The sequence below is a fragment of the Medicago sativa genome, chromosome 2, assembly GCF_051527215.1.
Source record: "Medicago sativa cultivar Bolivia chromosome 2, Bolivia_mono, whole genome shotgun sequence".
NCBI classification, from domain to species: Eukaryota; Viridiplantae; Streptophyta; class Magnoliopsida; order Fabales; family Fabaceae; genus Medicago; species Medicago sativa.
The window spans coordinates 21,229,102-21,245,433 of NC_140750.1; positions in this window are offsets into that span (position 1 = coordinate 21,229,102).

Genomic DNA, 16,332 nt, shown 5'->3' on the forward strand with positions numbered 1-16,332 from the left:
ATTATAAACAAATTTTGATTTTTTAAGTTCATTCAATTAATGATGTATGTGGTCCATAATATAGATCACATATCTGAAAAATTAGAAGTTATGAGTTATTTTACCAAAATATCTTTCATTAATGAAATGAGAAATATAAATTAAAAGAATTGAAAAAAGTTAAAATAATAAATAGTAAAGAACATAATAGGAAAATAAACATTAATGATTCATTGATATTGTATAATGACATACTCCCTCTGTTGTCAATTATAAACAAATTTTGATTTTTTAAGTTCATTCAATTAATGATGTATGTGGTCCATAATATAGATCACATATCTGAAAAATTAAAATTTACTTATAATTGACAACGGAAGGAGTATAATTTAGGACAAACAAATTTTGCTACAATGACATATAATTTAGGACGGGAGAGTATGTTAAAGATTTAACCCAATAGAGTGACAAGGATTTATTATGCAAAAATTTATCCTTAATGAACCGTCTAATGATTTGTATGATTATTAGACTCCCTAAGGTTTTGTTTGTGAAAATGTGAAAGATTTTACCATTTTCCTCTATATATTCAACCCTCCAAAGCCTTTCATTTTCATAGAAGTCTGAGATGCTCTGAAAAAGAAATATAATATCGATGAAGCTGTCACTTAAATTTTTTGATATGAGCTGATACCTGAAATATCAAATGACTTATGATAAACCTATGAAGGCTTAATCCCATGAGGTACAGATGATTTCTCATGAAATCATTAACTGAAGGAATGGTTGGTTTTATATGTGCACCACTAAAAGATGAATGTTGTTAAACAACACCACTTCCCTAAAAAGAAAAAAAAAAGAAAAAAACCACTAAAAGGAAATTCATATGTGCAACTTTGAAGGCAACTTAAAAAGGGAACCGACGCGCTTGACATATTTAAGATTTTTATCACATTTCTTGATAATTATTTATTGTAATTTTGTATATCTTATGAAAAACATAAGTGAAGTTCTTGTCATGTTTATGATTTTTGTAATTGTCATTGAAAATCAATTCAATAGGAAGATTAAGAGATTCTTAATGATATTGATGCATATAGTATGATTCTCACATGTTTAATGATTTTTATAAAATAGGGTTAATAGTGCTTTACCCCCTGTAATATAGGTAATTTCCGGTTTTCCCCCTGTAAAATTTTCTCTTTGGATTTCGTCCTTGTAATTCGAAGTTTTTGGTTTTGGACCTTCATGAATTTTGACGGTACAAAATCGATGATATGGCAGGGGGGTAAACCGAAATTTTCTCAAATTTACAGTGGGGTAAACCGAAATTTGCTCAAATTGCAGGGGGATAAACCGAAATTTCCTCAAATTACAGGGGACAAAATTTTTCATGAAGGTCTAAAACAAAAAAAAAAACTTCAAATTATAAGGACGAAATCCAAAAAGAAAATTTAATAGAATTACCTAGGGTTGCCAACCATACGAGTTGTAAATGGATTTTAAAAAAGAAAATTAAATCAGATGGAATCGTTGATACCAAAGATCGACATGTAATCAAAAGGTTTAGACAAAGAAAAAGTATAGAATTATTTGATACTTTTCACCGGTAACAAGAATAACATTCATTAGGATGTGAAATTGATTTTCAGATGCATGTGGAGAGTTAGAGAGTAATTATGCGTGCATGAACGATCATAAAATCAATGTATTTTATTTGATCAATGGTTATAATTAAGGAAAATGTTTGGTTGACACTCAATATTTCAATAACCACTAGAGAGAAATAGAAATAGAGTGTACGTGATATGATAAAGGCAAACTAGTTCCCTTTATAATTTTCACAGATACTCATGGATTAATATGTAGTTCCTTTAATTGTATCATCCATTTCTTTGTATAGTCTGAACCCATTTTGTTTGGCTCGTATAGATGTACTAGTCTTTTGTTTCATTTTCTAGCTAGATATTAGTTGTAGGAAGGTATTTGTCATTGCTCTGAAAAAGATTCTTCCATTGTATTGTAATAACTCTGTGAACTAGATGAGTTGACACTTGTATCATATTTATCATGAATATCAATAATAGTATACTTTGTCGAAGATTTTTCAATTGAAAAATGATAGTATCTCAGTCAGTTGGATGTGAGAGTAGTGTAGAAAATAAAGATGAATAAATAAAGAGAAAATATGAAAAATGTGTGAATGATAATAAATAAATAAATATAAAGGAGACAGACAAAAAAAGTGAAAAAAAAAGTACTCTTCTTGAACATTTATAGTTATTGAAGTCAAGTCATGCAATTCATTCATAATTTTATAGATAACGTGCTAGGTTGGATTTATATTAAGTTATCTGTGCAGTTTGCTTTCAGAAATTCCTTACACAAACAAACACATGAGAACAAATTTTCTGGGCTTTGACTGTTTGAATTTGACCATGTCCTTCCCTATTTGTTAAACCATTTTTTTTTATCTTTACAAAGATAAAAAATAATTTAATAAAAAAAGAAGATTTTTTGGTAACATCACATAGAAAATAATAATAATTTTGGTGCGAATTAGTTAAAAAATATTTGTCGGCAAACTCTCCAATAACCTTATAATTTTATTGAATATCGTGTTCAAGATTCAATCATTTAATGTCATACTCCCTCCCTCTCATAATAATAATAGTCTCTTTAGCATTTTTTCTTTTTCTCAAAATAATTGTCACTTTAGAATACCAATACAACATTTATTATTTTTTTCCATCATTATACCCTTATTTATTGAATTTCATCAAACTGTAAGTACTCCACTAACTACAATTAATAAGGGTATTTTAGTAAATGATATTAATTTTACCATTGAAATCAACACAATCAACCATTTCCTTAATAACCGTGCACAAACCTTAAACGACAATAATTTAGAGACGGAGGGAGTGTTATTTTTTTATTATTTAAAGTTGAAAATTACCGATGTGTTAATTCCTCAAGAACAATTTCATCAATTAAATTGGCCAAATAAAAGTATGACAACTTTTAATAAATTAAGAGTGTTTTGAAATTTTTCAGTGTAAGAAGTATCCACTGACTTCTTGATATTTTTTTGAGGTCATATTAATAATAAGTGTCTAAATCACACTTGTTAAGAAAATTAAAAAATAATAATTTTTGGAATTTTTTTATTGAAAATAATATTTTTAAATTTTTAAAAGTTCAATACGCATTTTCTATGAAAATAATAATATGTTTGTTTTGTTGGTAAAAAAAAAATAATATGTTTGTTTTCGTAACTTATTTTTTAGGACACTCATTAACATTTTATTTAGTGTTTTCCTTTTCAAAATTATGGGTGATCATATTTAGTGGAGTAGTCTAGGCTCTATAGCACATCTTTTCTGGTTCATAAGACTCGAATGTAATGTCCTGCTCAGCGGCGAAGCTAGCAAAAAATTTACACAGGGGCCAACTATAAAGGAACAATAAAATATTTTTAAAGCGGATATGTTAAATCTAAGGATAAAAATGTTTTTAGTCCCATAGATTATACTTTTTAGGTTTAGTCCTTACAGAAAATTTATTCAATTTTTGTCTTATTTTTTAAAATTTTACAAAAAAAAAAATGTGTTTTAGTCCTGTATTTAATCTTTAACAAAAAATTAAGGACTAAAATCAAACAAAATCTTAAAAACTTAACTTAAAATCATAATAATTTTTACTTATATGAAATGTAAATTAAATCTACAGCAAAGGATAAAATTGACAATAGCTATATAAAAAAGTTGGGTAAAATGCATTTCAAGAAGCCAATTTTATCCATAGTTGGCCGTTTACTATATAGATTAATAATGTTTTTTTCGATGTAAACAAATAGATTATTTGCAAAAAAAATTCAATGTTCATTTAATTTGCTTATGACTATTGTCTTAATAATTTTTACTGTTGAAAAAGTTTTTTCTATAATTGTTATTGAGATCGGAAGTATCAAACGAATATAAATAAATCTATAAATCATGTAATAATATTTTTACTTTCTTACTTATGTTAATTTTTGGCAGCTGAATTTGTTTGGGGTAGCTCAATGTTTATTATTTGGGGTAGCCGGATATAAATTTATACCAACCAATTGAAGAATAATATATTTTTTGGGGTAGCCAAGGCTACCCCTTGGCTAGGAGAGGCTACGCCCCTGGTCCTGCTTTAGATGTATGGATCTAACTCTACTTGAAACAACTTAACATTGAAATATTAACTTAATGATTTACTTTAGTAAGTTAGTTAATTAACTGGTATTATTAGTTGTAAAACTAGTCCTTTTTACTCTATTTTGAGAAGGCGTGAGAGAAGCAATAAACGTAGAGAAAATAAAAAGAGCCAAAACTGAGAGGGTAAAGAGGAAGTAAATATTTGCCATACATAACAAATTAATCAGAAGTACTATTAATAGGTTCCCCTTGATTGCTTTTTGGCTTGAACAAAATCAGTCCATTTCACCATATTTAATGTTAGAAAAGAAAGGACTAGTCTATTCTCAAGTATTTAATTTAATTAACTGCAACAAAATCTAGGGAAGAAAAATGTCCAATCTGAATTCAATCTATTGCAGTAGCTAGTGAAAGATGTATACCAAATTTTGCATATCCCCTTGAACATAACATAACAACATTGGTTGAAGTGTTATTCAATTCGATCTCTAGTGTCTTTATGCCAGCATCACGTCATGTATTTTCACCTGAGAATGACATTTAAAACTCAACCTTCAAGCAATGTACTACTTGAGGGTCAATTTGACAATTTGAATAGAAAGGCTTTGGGTTTGAAGAATCATGATATCAATAGTTCATTTTTAGTAGTAAATATCTAAATTAATACTACTGATTTGATCTTAAAGAAATTCAATTATTGGTCAAATTTGTTCCTAATAGAGAATAAAATGTTTTGTAAAATTATTTTAAAAATGACCATTTTGACATGCATTTGAGATTAGCAAGGATTAAATTCTTTTATTTATTTAGGTCTTGCTGGAACAATTTCCAAAATATATTCAAAAAGTTGTAATGATTTAAACAGTAGTGTTAGCAACACTCACTTTTCAACACTATCTCAAACACTCACTTCTTCATTGGTTTAAATCAAGGTGGGTCACACTTTGGAAATGGGTTCCACGTAAAGTGTTGTGACATACATTAATTTCATCCAATAAGAGAGTGAATACTAAAGAGAATGTTTAAAAGAGAGTGTCCCTCGCATTCATCTAATTTAAAAGAAGGGAAATGTTAATTTGTGCCCTTAGGGCACATGTTTAAAAACTTAAAGTAGAAATTTTGTCTAAGAAATTATGCCAATATATTCTTCTAGAGATTGAAAATTAATGTTTTGTAATAAATATTTACCATTTACAGAATACTTAACATGTGTCACAAGGGCACAAGTTAACATGACCCTTAAAAGAATTGAGAGCCTTTTAATATCATCAGAAGGACTTGTTTGGCCTGGTGGTTTAATGATTTGAGTATTCATTTTGAGGTAGTCCGTTCAATTTTGTGACCTTTTGATTTTATTTTCAAAATAAATTAAATTCAAAACATAAATTAGCATCAGTTGGGTTCAAACCCGCTGATAAGTGCTCAAAAGTAATATATTTCATGTGGAAAAAGAGGCATTTTTAGTGACTTGTTATGCAAGTTATCTACGGAAAAGCAATCAATTGTTATAATTATACCATTTATGCTTTATATGCCTAATTCTACCCAATTTATGCAGGAAATGACAAGCAAGGACCAAAACTCAAGTGTGTGAACCAAGCAAATCTCGCTTACGCGAGGTCATCTCGCTTAAGCGAGATTCCTCCAGGGAGAAACTCAACATTCGCTTACAACTCGCTTCCAGGTCGCTTGTGCACTTTTAGAATCTCGCTTACGCGAGATCATCTCGCTTACGCGAGATTTCTCCAGGGATCAGATGAGCATCTCGCTTTCCATCTCGCTTCCATGTCGCTCAAGCAGGATTCTAAGGCGGTTTAAGTTTCAAGCAACCTCGCTTACGCGAGGTCTAACTCGCTTACGCGAGATGCAACTTCATCAAGGAGCAGGGCTACGTGGCAAGACTTCATTGGCCATGGTTGGATATTTAGGCTTCTCGCTTGAGCGAGATGTATCTCGCTTAAGCGAGATTACACGTTTTTAGCCCATTTAAATACAAGTTTTCCCTCTCTCTAGGACTATTCACTATTCCATTAAAACATTTTATACATTTCTAGAGAGAGGTTAGAGCTATTTCATAGAGAGAAACACAAAGCAAGTGATTAAGGAGTAGATTCAACCCTAGATTCATTGAGACATCAAGGATCTTGGCATGGAATCTTCATCTTTCCTTCATTCCTTGCATTAGTTTACATGTCTATATGTAACTAACATCTTCTTTGTAGTATTGAGGTAACAATCAAGCTATTATGTAATCTTTTGATCTTTTAATATATATGGTTCTAGCTTAATGATTCAATATTGTTGTTATTCTTGCTTTTAATGCTTTCAAAGAGATTCAAGATGATTTGGACACAAACTCTTGAATCTAGAACTAGAATAACAATCTATCTTATGTTATATCACTCTTGACAAGTTTGAAAACCTTTGATAATTACTTTTAATCAAGCTTTTAATGCTTTCAGATACTTAATCAGGCTGGACACGGTCGATTAAGTTATCCGATCGACTTTGTTATCGTTTAAGGAATTTGGACACGAATGTTTAAACGCTAACTTGGAAATAACGATGTCGCTTTGGACACGAAGGATATTGTAGAAATGATTGTAATAATATTGGTTATAAAGCTAGAATCTGTTAATCGATTGAGAGATTGCTGCTGTTATGCTTGCTCGTTATCTTATACCGCAAGCGAAATAGTTCGATACCCTCTCGTTTTTACTTTTGTAATCTATGGATATAGTGTTACAAACAAACAAATTATATCCAAACCCTTAATGTGAACTATTGCGAAAATGCTTATAATAAACGTAACTCCCTGTGGAAACGATCCTATATATACTCACGTGTACATAGTTATATGACATGTAGGAAAAATCTTACATCAAAATGGCGCCGTTGCCGGGGACGAGATGATCCCTGGAGAAATCTCTGGCTCATCTGATCCCTGGAGAAATCTCGCGTAAGCGAGATGATCTCGCGTAAGCGAGATTCTAAAAGTGCACAAGCGACCTGGAAGCGAGTTGTAAGCGAATGTTGAGTTTCTCCCTGGAGGAATCTCGCTTAAGCGAGATGACCTCGCGTAAGCGAGATTTGCTTGGTTCACACACTTGAGTTTTGGTCCTTGCTTGTCATTTCCTGCATAAATTGGGTAGAATTAGGCATATAAAGCATAAATGGTATAATTATAACAATTGATTGCTTTTCCGTAGATAACTTGCATAACAAGTCACTAAAAATGCCTCTTTTTCCACATGAAATATATTACTTTTGAGCACTTATCAAACTCTCCCCAACTTAGCTTTTTGTTTGTCCTCAAACAAAAGAATCAAAAGGAAACTCACAAGGCTTTGGACAAGCTTTCTAGCACAGTACCAAGCAAGTCAAATCAAATAAAAATCAACCAAAAAAAAAAAATAAAAAAAAATAAAAACATAAACTAAAAAGTCAAAGCAGAAGTCAAAGTAAAATAAGCATCACTAAAAACAAAGCGAGCCACAAGCGAGATTGTTCTGTACCTCTGTTTTTTAAAGTCTATCTGCCTTAACCTTTTTGATTCCATACATGTGCTGATTATTGTTCTATACTGTATATGGTTTTGCTGGTTGTTTTGCAGATGGCACCTAAAAATCAACCAACCAAGAAACGAAAAACCACTGCTTCCTCATCAGGTGTGGTAAATCGTCCTGCACCCTTACCTAGAAACCCGGACCGTACCATTTACACTTCCAACAAAACCTATGCCAGGTTTCTCGAGCTAAAAAAAGAGAAAACCTGGCATGATAAAATTTTCCGGATTAACCCTGAGGGTGACTATGCTGACATTGCAGCTGTTTTCACTGAGAGAAAATGGGAGAAACTCCTTAACCCATACCCCAAAATCAACCTGGACCTTCTGTGTGAGTTTTATGCAAATGCCTTACCAGATTGTGATGCTAAGGAAATGCAAGCTGCATTTTCCTATACCACCATGGTGAGAGGAAAAACCATCTGCTTCGATAGGGATGCTATTAATGATTACCTAGGCAAACCTTACACTTTACCCGAGTCCGATGACCCTGACACACCTGCCTTGTGTCCTTATGGGGAAAGAGAAGAGGCTGCTGATTGGAATCTTGGTAAGATAGAGAGGGAAATTTTGCTACCAGGAAGGACTTACACTGAGTCCAAAGCGGGTAACCGAAATTTGGCAGCTTTCTCTGATATGAGGCCAAAAGCTGGTATTATTTTTAAGTTCTTGGTTCATAATGTCTGGCCAAAAAGCCATGTCACCACAACTCCAAAGAAAGTGATGCCTCCTCTGATTTGGCATATTTGCAAAGGAAGGGCAGTGGATGTGGCTGCAATTATTTCAAGAGAGCTGAAGCATGTAGCTCTCGGTGGTGTAGCAGGACCAGAGACCAGACTCGCTTTTCCGGGCTTTATTATGGGCTTACTTAGGCACCATCAGGTACCCGTCACCGAGCCTTTTTCAGAAGAGCTGGTATCTCCCATTGATGACAAGTACATTCGGGGTTACATTTCTAGAGCACTATCTAAGGGTGCTGCTTCTTCTTCTCAAGTACCCCAACCTGAGGATGTACCCCAACCTGAGGATGTACCCCAACCTGAGGACTATCCAGAGCATGAAGATCCTCACCAGAGTATGCCACCACCTCAGCAGCCCGGCACTTTTGATTTTTCATCTTTTCAGGCATATATGGCTCAGTATGAGCAGCGAGCAGTTGAGAGAGCTCAGGCACAGCAGCAGCAAGCCTTTCAGTTAGCTCAAGCACAGGAGCAGAGAGAGAATCACATAATGGATCAGCAGGCTGCTATCTTCCGCAGCAACCAGGGCATCTACTCGCATCTTTACGATGCTCACATGGATCCCCGGTGTTTTATGTTCACTCCTGCACAGTACTATGATTCTTGCATGTGGCCTGGGGACAGGCCAATCTACCCAGGAGGGGGCAGTGGTGCAGCATTTGGTGGAGCAGCTGATGACTTTACTAGGACAGCCAGTGTCCACATTGGTGGTGATGCGGTGAGGACAGCTAGTGTGCATGGGACAGCTAGTGTGCATGGTGTCGATGATGATCCAGAGAGGACAGCCAGTGTCCATTTATCTCAGCAGGATGATATGGATGATGATGCGGCACACTGACCGCATTCTTTTGATGTTTTTAGTGATGCTTATTTTACTTTGACTTCTGCTTTGACTTTTTAGTTTATGTTTTTATTTTTATGCTGGAACAATTTTATCGCTTTTGAACTTATACTTTTTGAGCACGGTTTTGGGTGTTCAATACATTGGTTTAATTTTAATTTCGTTTTGGGTTAAATAGCTTAGCTTGTTGTTGGTTTTTAACTTAGTGTTTTGGATGAAATTTTTTGATTAATCTTGCTTGTGTTTCGTCAAAAGAAAAAAATTGCTCATGAACATCAAAGTTTAAAGTGCTCTAAGGAGCCAATTATTGAGCAAAAGCAGGTGAGTGATAATGATATGAATTGTGAGAAAGCGCAATGCCAAGGTATTGGTTTCCTGTTATTCTAGGTGATACTATGAATGTGAAATTTGTACTTTGCACAAAATATATATCATTTAAGTCTTTTCATAAACATAAATATCTTTGAACCACTTAGTACTTAACATAAATGTGAGGTAGCTTCAATCTGTTGTATATATGCTGGAGACCGATAATCACCGTCTAACTTGTTTTAGTTATGTTAAATCTGATAATTATTTTGAATTGTTTGAAAGCATGGAAAGGATCAAGGCACTTTTTGAATTGAGAGTAACCTACTTGACCACATAAAGCCTACCTGTGAGAAGAGCGAGTATCTGATACCCCAATCTGAGCCAAATGAATCAAGTCCTCAAACATGAACTGTCAATATTCATAAGCACAATGCTTGTTGAATTTGCCTGAAATTTTTCAAAAATCCAGTTCATGGTTGAATCTTATAGGACTTAGATAATTTTACTTTGTTGAACCCTTAACCTTTTTGTACTTTGTCCCTTGCCTTAGGATAGGGGAACATTCAATTAGAGTTTTGTTGTATTCAAGTTGGGGAGAAAAAGGAGGCATTATATGTTAAGATCTGGTGAAGTTGTAAAATAACCTGACAACATTGAATCAAAGAAAAAGTTGTACATTTGAAAAAGAAAAGAAAAGAAAAGAAAAAGAAGAAAAAGATAGAGAAAAATCAAAAATAGAATAAGTTGTCAAGGTTATAAGTTTGATTGTTAATCACCAAAGGTTGTAATTCTTGGTAGGGAAGTATATGGATTTCAAGTTGTGATACAAAAAAATGTTCCTCTTTGATAGGCTTTCTGATCAATTGCCCCACATATGACATTTCTTTTGTAGCCCGGCCAAGTTATAACCATTGCAAGACCTTTTGATCCATGCTTTTATGCTTTTTGAGACGATATTTGGATGGACACCTAACTTAAATAGGATGTTAGCATGATTGTTGGATGTGTGTTCATTACCTCATTCATTGTTATCATTATATTGCAATTACTTTTAAAGAAGTGTGTTAGGTGTGGTTCATAGATAGTTATGTCTATACTTTGAAGTTTATGATGTGTATTTTATGCTTAGGACTTGTTTCACATTTATAGCTGTGCTAGGAATAATGGAGAACTTCATGCTTGCCGGTGCATTCACATTTGAATCACCACTTGAAAATTTTTATTTGATTTGACTTGCTTGGTACTGTGCTAGAAAGCTTGTCCAAAGCCTTGTGAGTTTCCTTTTGATTCTTTTGTTTGAGGACAAACAAAAAGCTAAGTTGGGGAGATTTTGATAAGTGCTCAAAAGTAATATATTTCATGTGGAAAAAGAGGCATTTTTAGTGACTTGTTATGCAAGTTATCTACGGAAAAGCAATCAATTGTTATAATTATACCATTTATGCTTTATATGCCTAATTCTACCCAATTTATGCAGGAAATGACAAGCAAGGACCAAAACTCAAGTGTGTGAACCAAGCAAATCTCGCTTACGCGAGGTCATCTCGCTTAAGCGAGATTCCTCCAGGGAGAAACTCAACATTCGCTTACAACTCGCTTCCAGGTCGCTTGTGCACTTTTAGAATCTCGCTTACGCGAGATCATCTCGCTTACGCGAGATTTCTCCAGGGATCAGATGAGCATCTCGCTTTCCATCTCGCTTCCATGTCGCTCAAGCAGGATTCTAAGGCGGTTTAAGTTTCAAGCAACCTCGCTTACGCGAGGTCTAACTCGCTTACGCGAGATGCAACTTCATCAAGGAGCAGGGCTACGTGGCAAGACTTCATTGGCCATGGTTGGATATTTAGGCTTCTCGCTTGAGCGAGATGTATCTCGCTTAAGCGAGATTACACGTTTTTAGCCCATTTAAATACAAGTTTTCCCTCTCTCTAGGACTATTCACTATTCCATTAAAACATTTTATACATTTCTAGAGAGAGGTTAGAGCTATTTCATAGAGAGAAACACAAAGCAAGTGATTAAGGAGTAGATTCAACCCTAGATTCATTGAGACATCAAGGATCTTGGCATGGAATCTTCATCTTTCCTTCATTCCTTGCATTAGTTTACATGTCTATATGTAACTAACATCTTCTTTGTAGTATTGAGGTAACAATCAAGCTATTATGTAATCTTTTGATCTTTTAATATATATGGTTCTAGCTTAATGATTCAATATTGTTGTTATTCTTGCTTTTAATGCTTTCAAAGAGATTCAAGATGATTTGGACACAAACTCTTGAATCTAGAACTAGAATAACAATCTATCTTATGTTATATCACTCTTGACAAGTTTGAAAACCTTTGATAATTACTTTTAATCAAGCTTTTAATGCTTTCGGATACTTAATCAGGCTGGACACGGTCGATTAAGTTATCCGATCGACTTTGTTATCGTTTAAGGAATTTGGACACGAATGTTTAAACGCTAACTTGGAAATAACGATGTCGCTTTGGACACGAAGGATATTGTAGAAATGATTGTAATAATATTGGTTATAAAGCTAGAATCTGTTAATCGATTGAGAGATTGCTGCTGTTATGCTTGCTCGTTATCTTATACCGCAAGCGAAATAGTTCGATACCCTCTCGTTTTTACTTTTGTAATCTATGGATATAGTGTTACAAACAAACAAATTATATCCAAACCCTTAATGTGAACTATTGCGAAAATGCTTATAATAAACGTAACTCCCTGTGGAAACGATCCTATATATACTCACGTGTACATAGTTATATGACATGTAGGAAAAATCTTACATCACCCGCCAAATTATTGCATGTGATTATTGCAAGGTTGTTGATATGCTTGTGATTGAAATTGATGATTCAAGCAATCATATAATTGATACATGAAGAATGAGCGAGATAAATATTCTTTGCAATATAGTATATTGGTGATTCGTGCATGGTAGGTGGTGGTGGTTGAAATGGATGACTCCAAGAGTCATGTTTAATTTATGAGAATGAGAGAAAATAAATTGTGTTTGATTTATCCAATATTCGATTTTTTTTTAATTTAAAATAAATGATAATTTAATTGTTTTTTTAATCTTTTCTTTATTCTTTAATTAATAAAAAATGCATTAATCAAAGTTGGATAAGTTTCTAAAATGCTTCTCATTGTTATTTTTTTTAACAAAACGAAATCACTAACATTGATCCAACCATAAACCTACTTACAAATCAACTGACAATGATTTTTAGTAGCAATGAAACTACATAAAAAACCACCAAATATTCATCGAGTTCTGAAGGGTAGCATTAACTTGCCATCTCTTAGCACCTGTCGATAATTCCTTGCCAAAAAATTGCTACCACTCTCATTGTTTGAGCCACCATTTCATTTCGCATATCCAAGCGAGTGTGTGTTTGGTTCAGCTTTGAATATAATTGATTCTGACATAATTGATTCTGATAGAATTGATTCTGACAGAATTGATTCTGAGAGAATTGATTTATGTTTGGATACAATTATGTAGAATTGATTAAACAAACTGATTTATGTTTGGATACAATTATGTAGAATTGCTTTTGAATGTATAATTACTAAAATAGACATGGCTAAAGGAGAATTGATAAAGAAGGAGAATTGATAAAGGGCAATAAAGGAAAATAATAAGTTGTAATAATAAAATATAATATTTACTGTTTATAATTGATTCTAGAAAAGCTAGAAGCTAGGATTTGTAGCTTCATGGAGAATTGCTTTTGGAGGATAAAAGCAATTCTGAAAAGCCAAACCAAACACGTTGTTTTTGGCTAGAATTGCTTTTGGCACTGTAGAGAATTGCTTTTGGCTGGGCAGAAACTGAACCAAACAGGCCCAAACTACTTATGCAGCCAAATCAAGCAAATAGTCAATGAGGTGAAACCAAGCTCTCAAAGTAAACCACGACTTGCGACCAATTTATATTGTTGCTCATTCAAATTCGCTCAACACTATTATCTTTTAGACAAATTCCTCATCGTCTTCAATGTGCCAATATGAGTGTATAATCAGTCTCATAAAGATATGATGGCAATAAATTCAAGGGAGCTTCTACGGTGCAGTCAAAAAACTGACTTTTTTGAAAAAGTTAATTTTGATCTTAATGTTTGATTCATTTTTAAATTGTTGATTACTGATTAATGATCAATAGTAATTCATCTAGTAATGCTTGCAACATCTTGGACTTACATGTACTATTTTATCGTTGGAATCTTTAACATGCAAACAGAGTTGATGATATTATGTGATAGTCTTAAGTATTACACTTTGTGGGGTGTTACGCTTATAACAAGGTATGATAAAATTAGATTAAGTGTAGTCTTTTTAATCTGATGAATTGATGATACTATGATGACTGAACTTTTGATGTCATTGTACAAATAGTGGGGTGTTACTCATTACATATTTGATGTTATAGTGTTAATTTCACCAAAAAAGTTATTTTCATGACTTCATCATAGAATTTTCCTAAATTCAACTCGTTAAGATCCATTGTTGGTAGGAAAATTTCATAACTAAGTTTGAACAACTGAAACCAAGACTCATGATCTTACGTCATTTTCCATATGATAAAATAAGTTCCTTCAAAATCATGGCAAAAACATAGTGTCCATTGAAACCATGATTCTTGGTTGATACATCAGAATCTTCTCAAAACCTCGAGGTAGTGACAATTGACTGTATGAAATCTAGAGAGATCAACAATGGAGTATTGATCAACAATGACCATTAACATGAGCCAACTCATAATCAGAAAGAAAAAAAAAGTAATTGCTAAGGGACAACCAATTAATAGTACGTGTACTACTCAAATACAAATCATTTCAAAAACCCATCAAACTAATAGAGTGGAATGAATGGGAAACATTGAATATCCTTCCACGAATCATCACTCAGGTTGAAAATCTTCACCATGTTTATCGCCCTCCTAGTCAACACAAAACTCTACAAGCTTATGAGTTTGGGGCGAAGGTTCATACCCTACAGAGTATAGAAAATGTTGGGAGATGATTTATGTAACAAGTTCGTTTGGAATCATCATTGTTGACGCCTTCTCGACATTTTCTTCTTCCATAGAACCCTAGCTCAATCTTCTTTTCTTAATTAAAACCCTCAACATACTTATTTTGTTCTCTTTTAATTCATTCAAGCAGGTTGTGAACTAAGTCATAATATATAACATTAAATGTTGTAATCCCTAGTTTCTTATCAAAAATAAAAATACATTTAGTTGTTTATCGGGATCAAGGCTTCGTTAGTTTTGGAAAAAATAGTTGGTGTTGCTGGGATGTTTAATGATGTTTCTTTCTTTATTGTTTATTTTGCATGGATGTACATGTATCCTTATTGGTGTTATCATACACTTGCGTTCAAACGGGTGCTCATCTGCCATATTTTTTTCTCTTGCGTTGACGTGGATAAGTGATAAGCAATGTTTTTTTTTTTTTTTATATAACTAGTTACGAACCCGTGCTTCGCACGGGGTGGATTGCTTTTTTTCGAAAAATATGTGTTGGCAAACACATATTTGTTAATACGCTTAAAAGTAAACTGATTCGAAATTTAGATATTACATGCATATAAATATAAAAAACCATGATCCATAACATATCGAATCCTAGATAGGTCTACCATAAACGAAACCAAAACAGAAGTTATACAACATAGATTCTAAAGTAGTTGTGTTTGATGGATTACAAAGTTAAATTTCCAAAATGGCCCCATCATCTTCAATTCCAAAAGTAACCACTACCTTTTGTTGAATAACGTGTTTTTTGAAAAAAAATTGCTCTAAAGGAGAAATGATCAAATTACAGAAAATAGCTACATCTTTCTAAGAAATTACTGCCCTTTATAAATGTGGAAATCAAGCAAGTTAGAATATTGTGTTTCTGAAATTCCTTATTATTTGTTTGAATAAGTTATAATTTAGAAAATTTGTTTATTAGTAAAACCGATTAGTAGTTGCGCTCAGGCTTCGACTCTTTTTAATAATGTTGATGCAATTTATCTAAGAACATAGATGTAAATGTTGCTGATTCATAATTCTAAGTTACACATTTATAAACTAAAAAGGATTACTGCATTGATAAAAAAAAATGACCAAGTTAAGGGAAATAGTAATCACAAAAAAATTTTCACATCAACTCAACCACTGTTCTTAATGTTCCTAAATGTGAATTCAAGAACATCTCCATCGACAAATACATTACCAATACAAAATTTTCTCCAGCATTGTGTCAACTCAATTCCTCCCCTACATGACCTTTGTTGCTTATTCATGTCAATTCCCCTCCATTTTCTTCTTAAACCTTCAATTTAATCATACCTTAAAGGTTAAAATAATTTCTTGCCATAACTTAACATTGAAAGTGCATATTAACCTCTTGGAATAATTTAAAAGGATCGACATAAACATAGAAGATTAAAGATAAATTTATAACTTTAAACTAATTTTAAAAAAAAAATTACTAAGTTTGACTAAGATCTTACAAAAAAAAAAAGTTTGTCGAAGATATTGATCATGACAATACTAAATACTATATTCCTTAGATGCCTAGAACTTGAAAATATCTACTTTCTTACTTTTATTCAGATTCAATACTACACATAGGGGCTATACTCGGAAAATAAACTAAAATAAATGTGTCTAGTAATTTGTAACATGACTTATA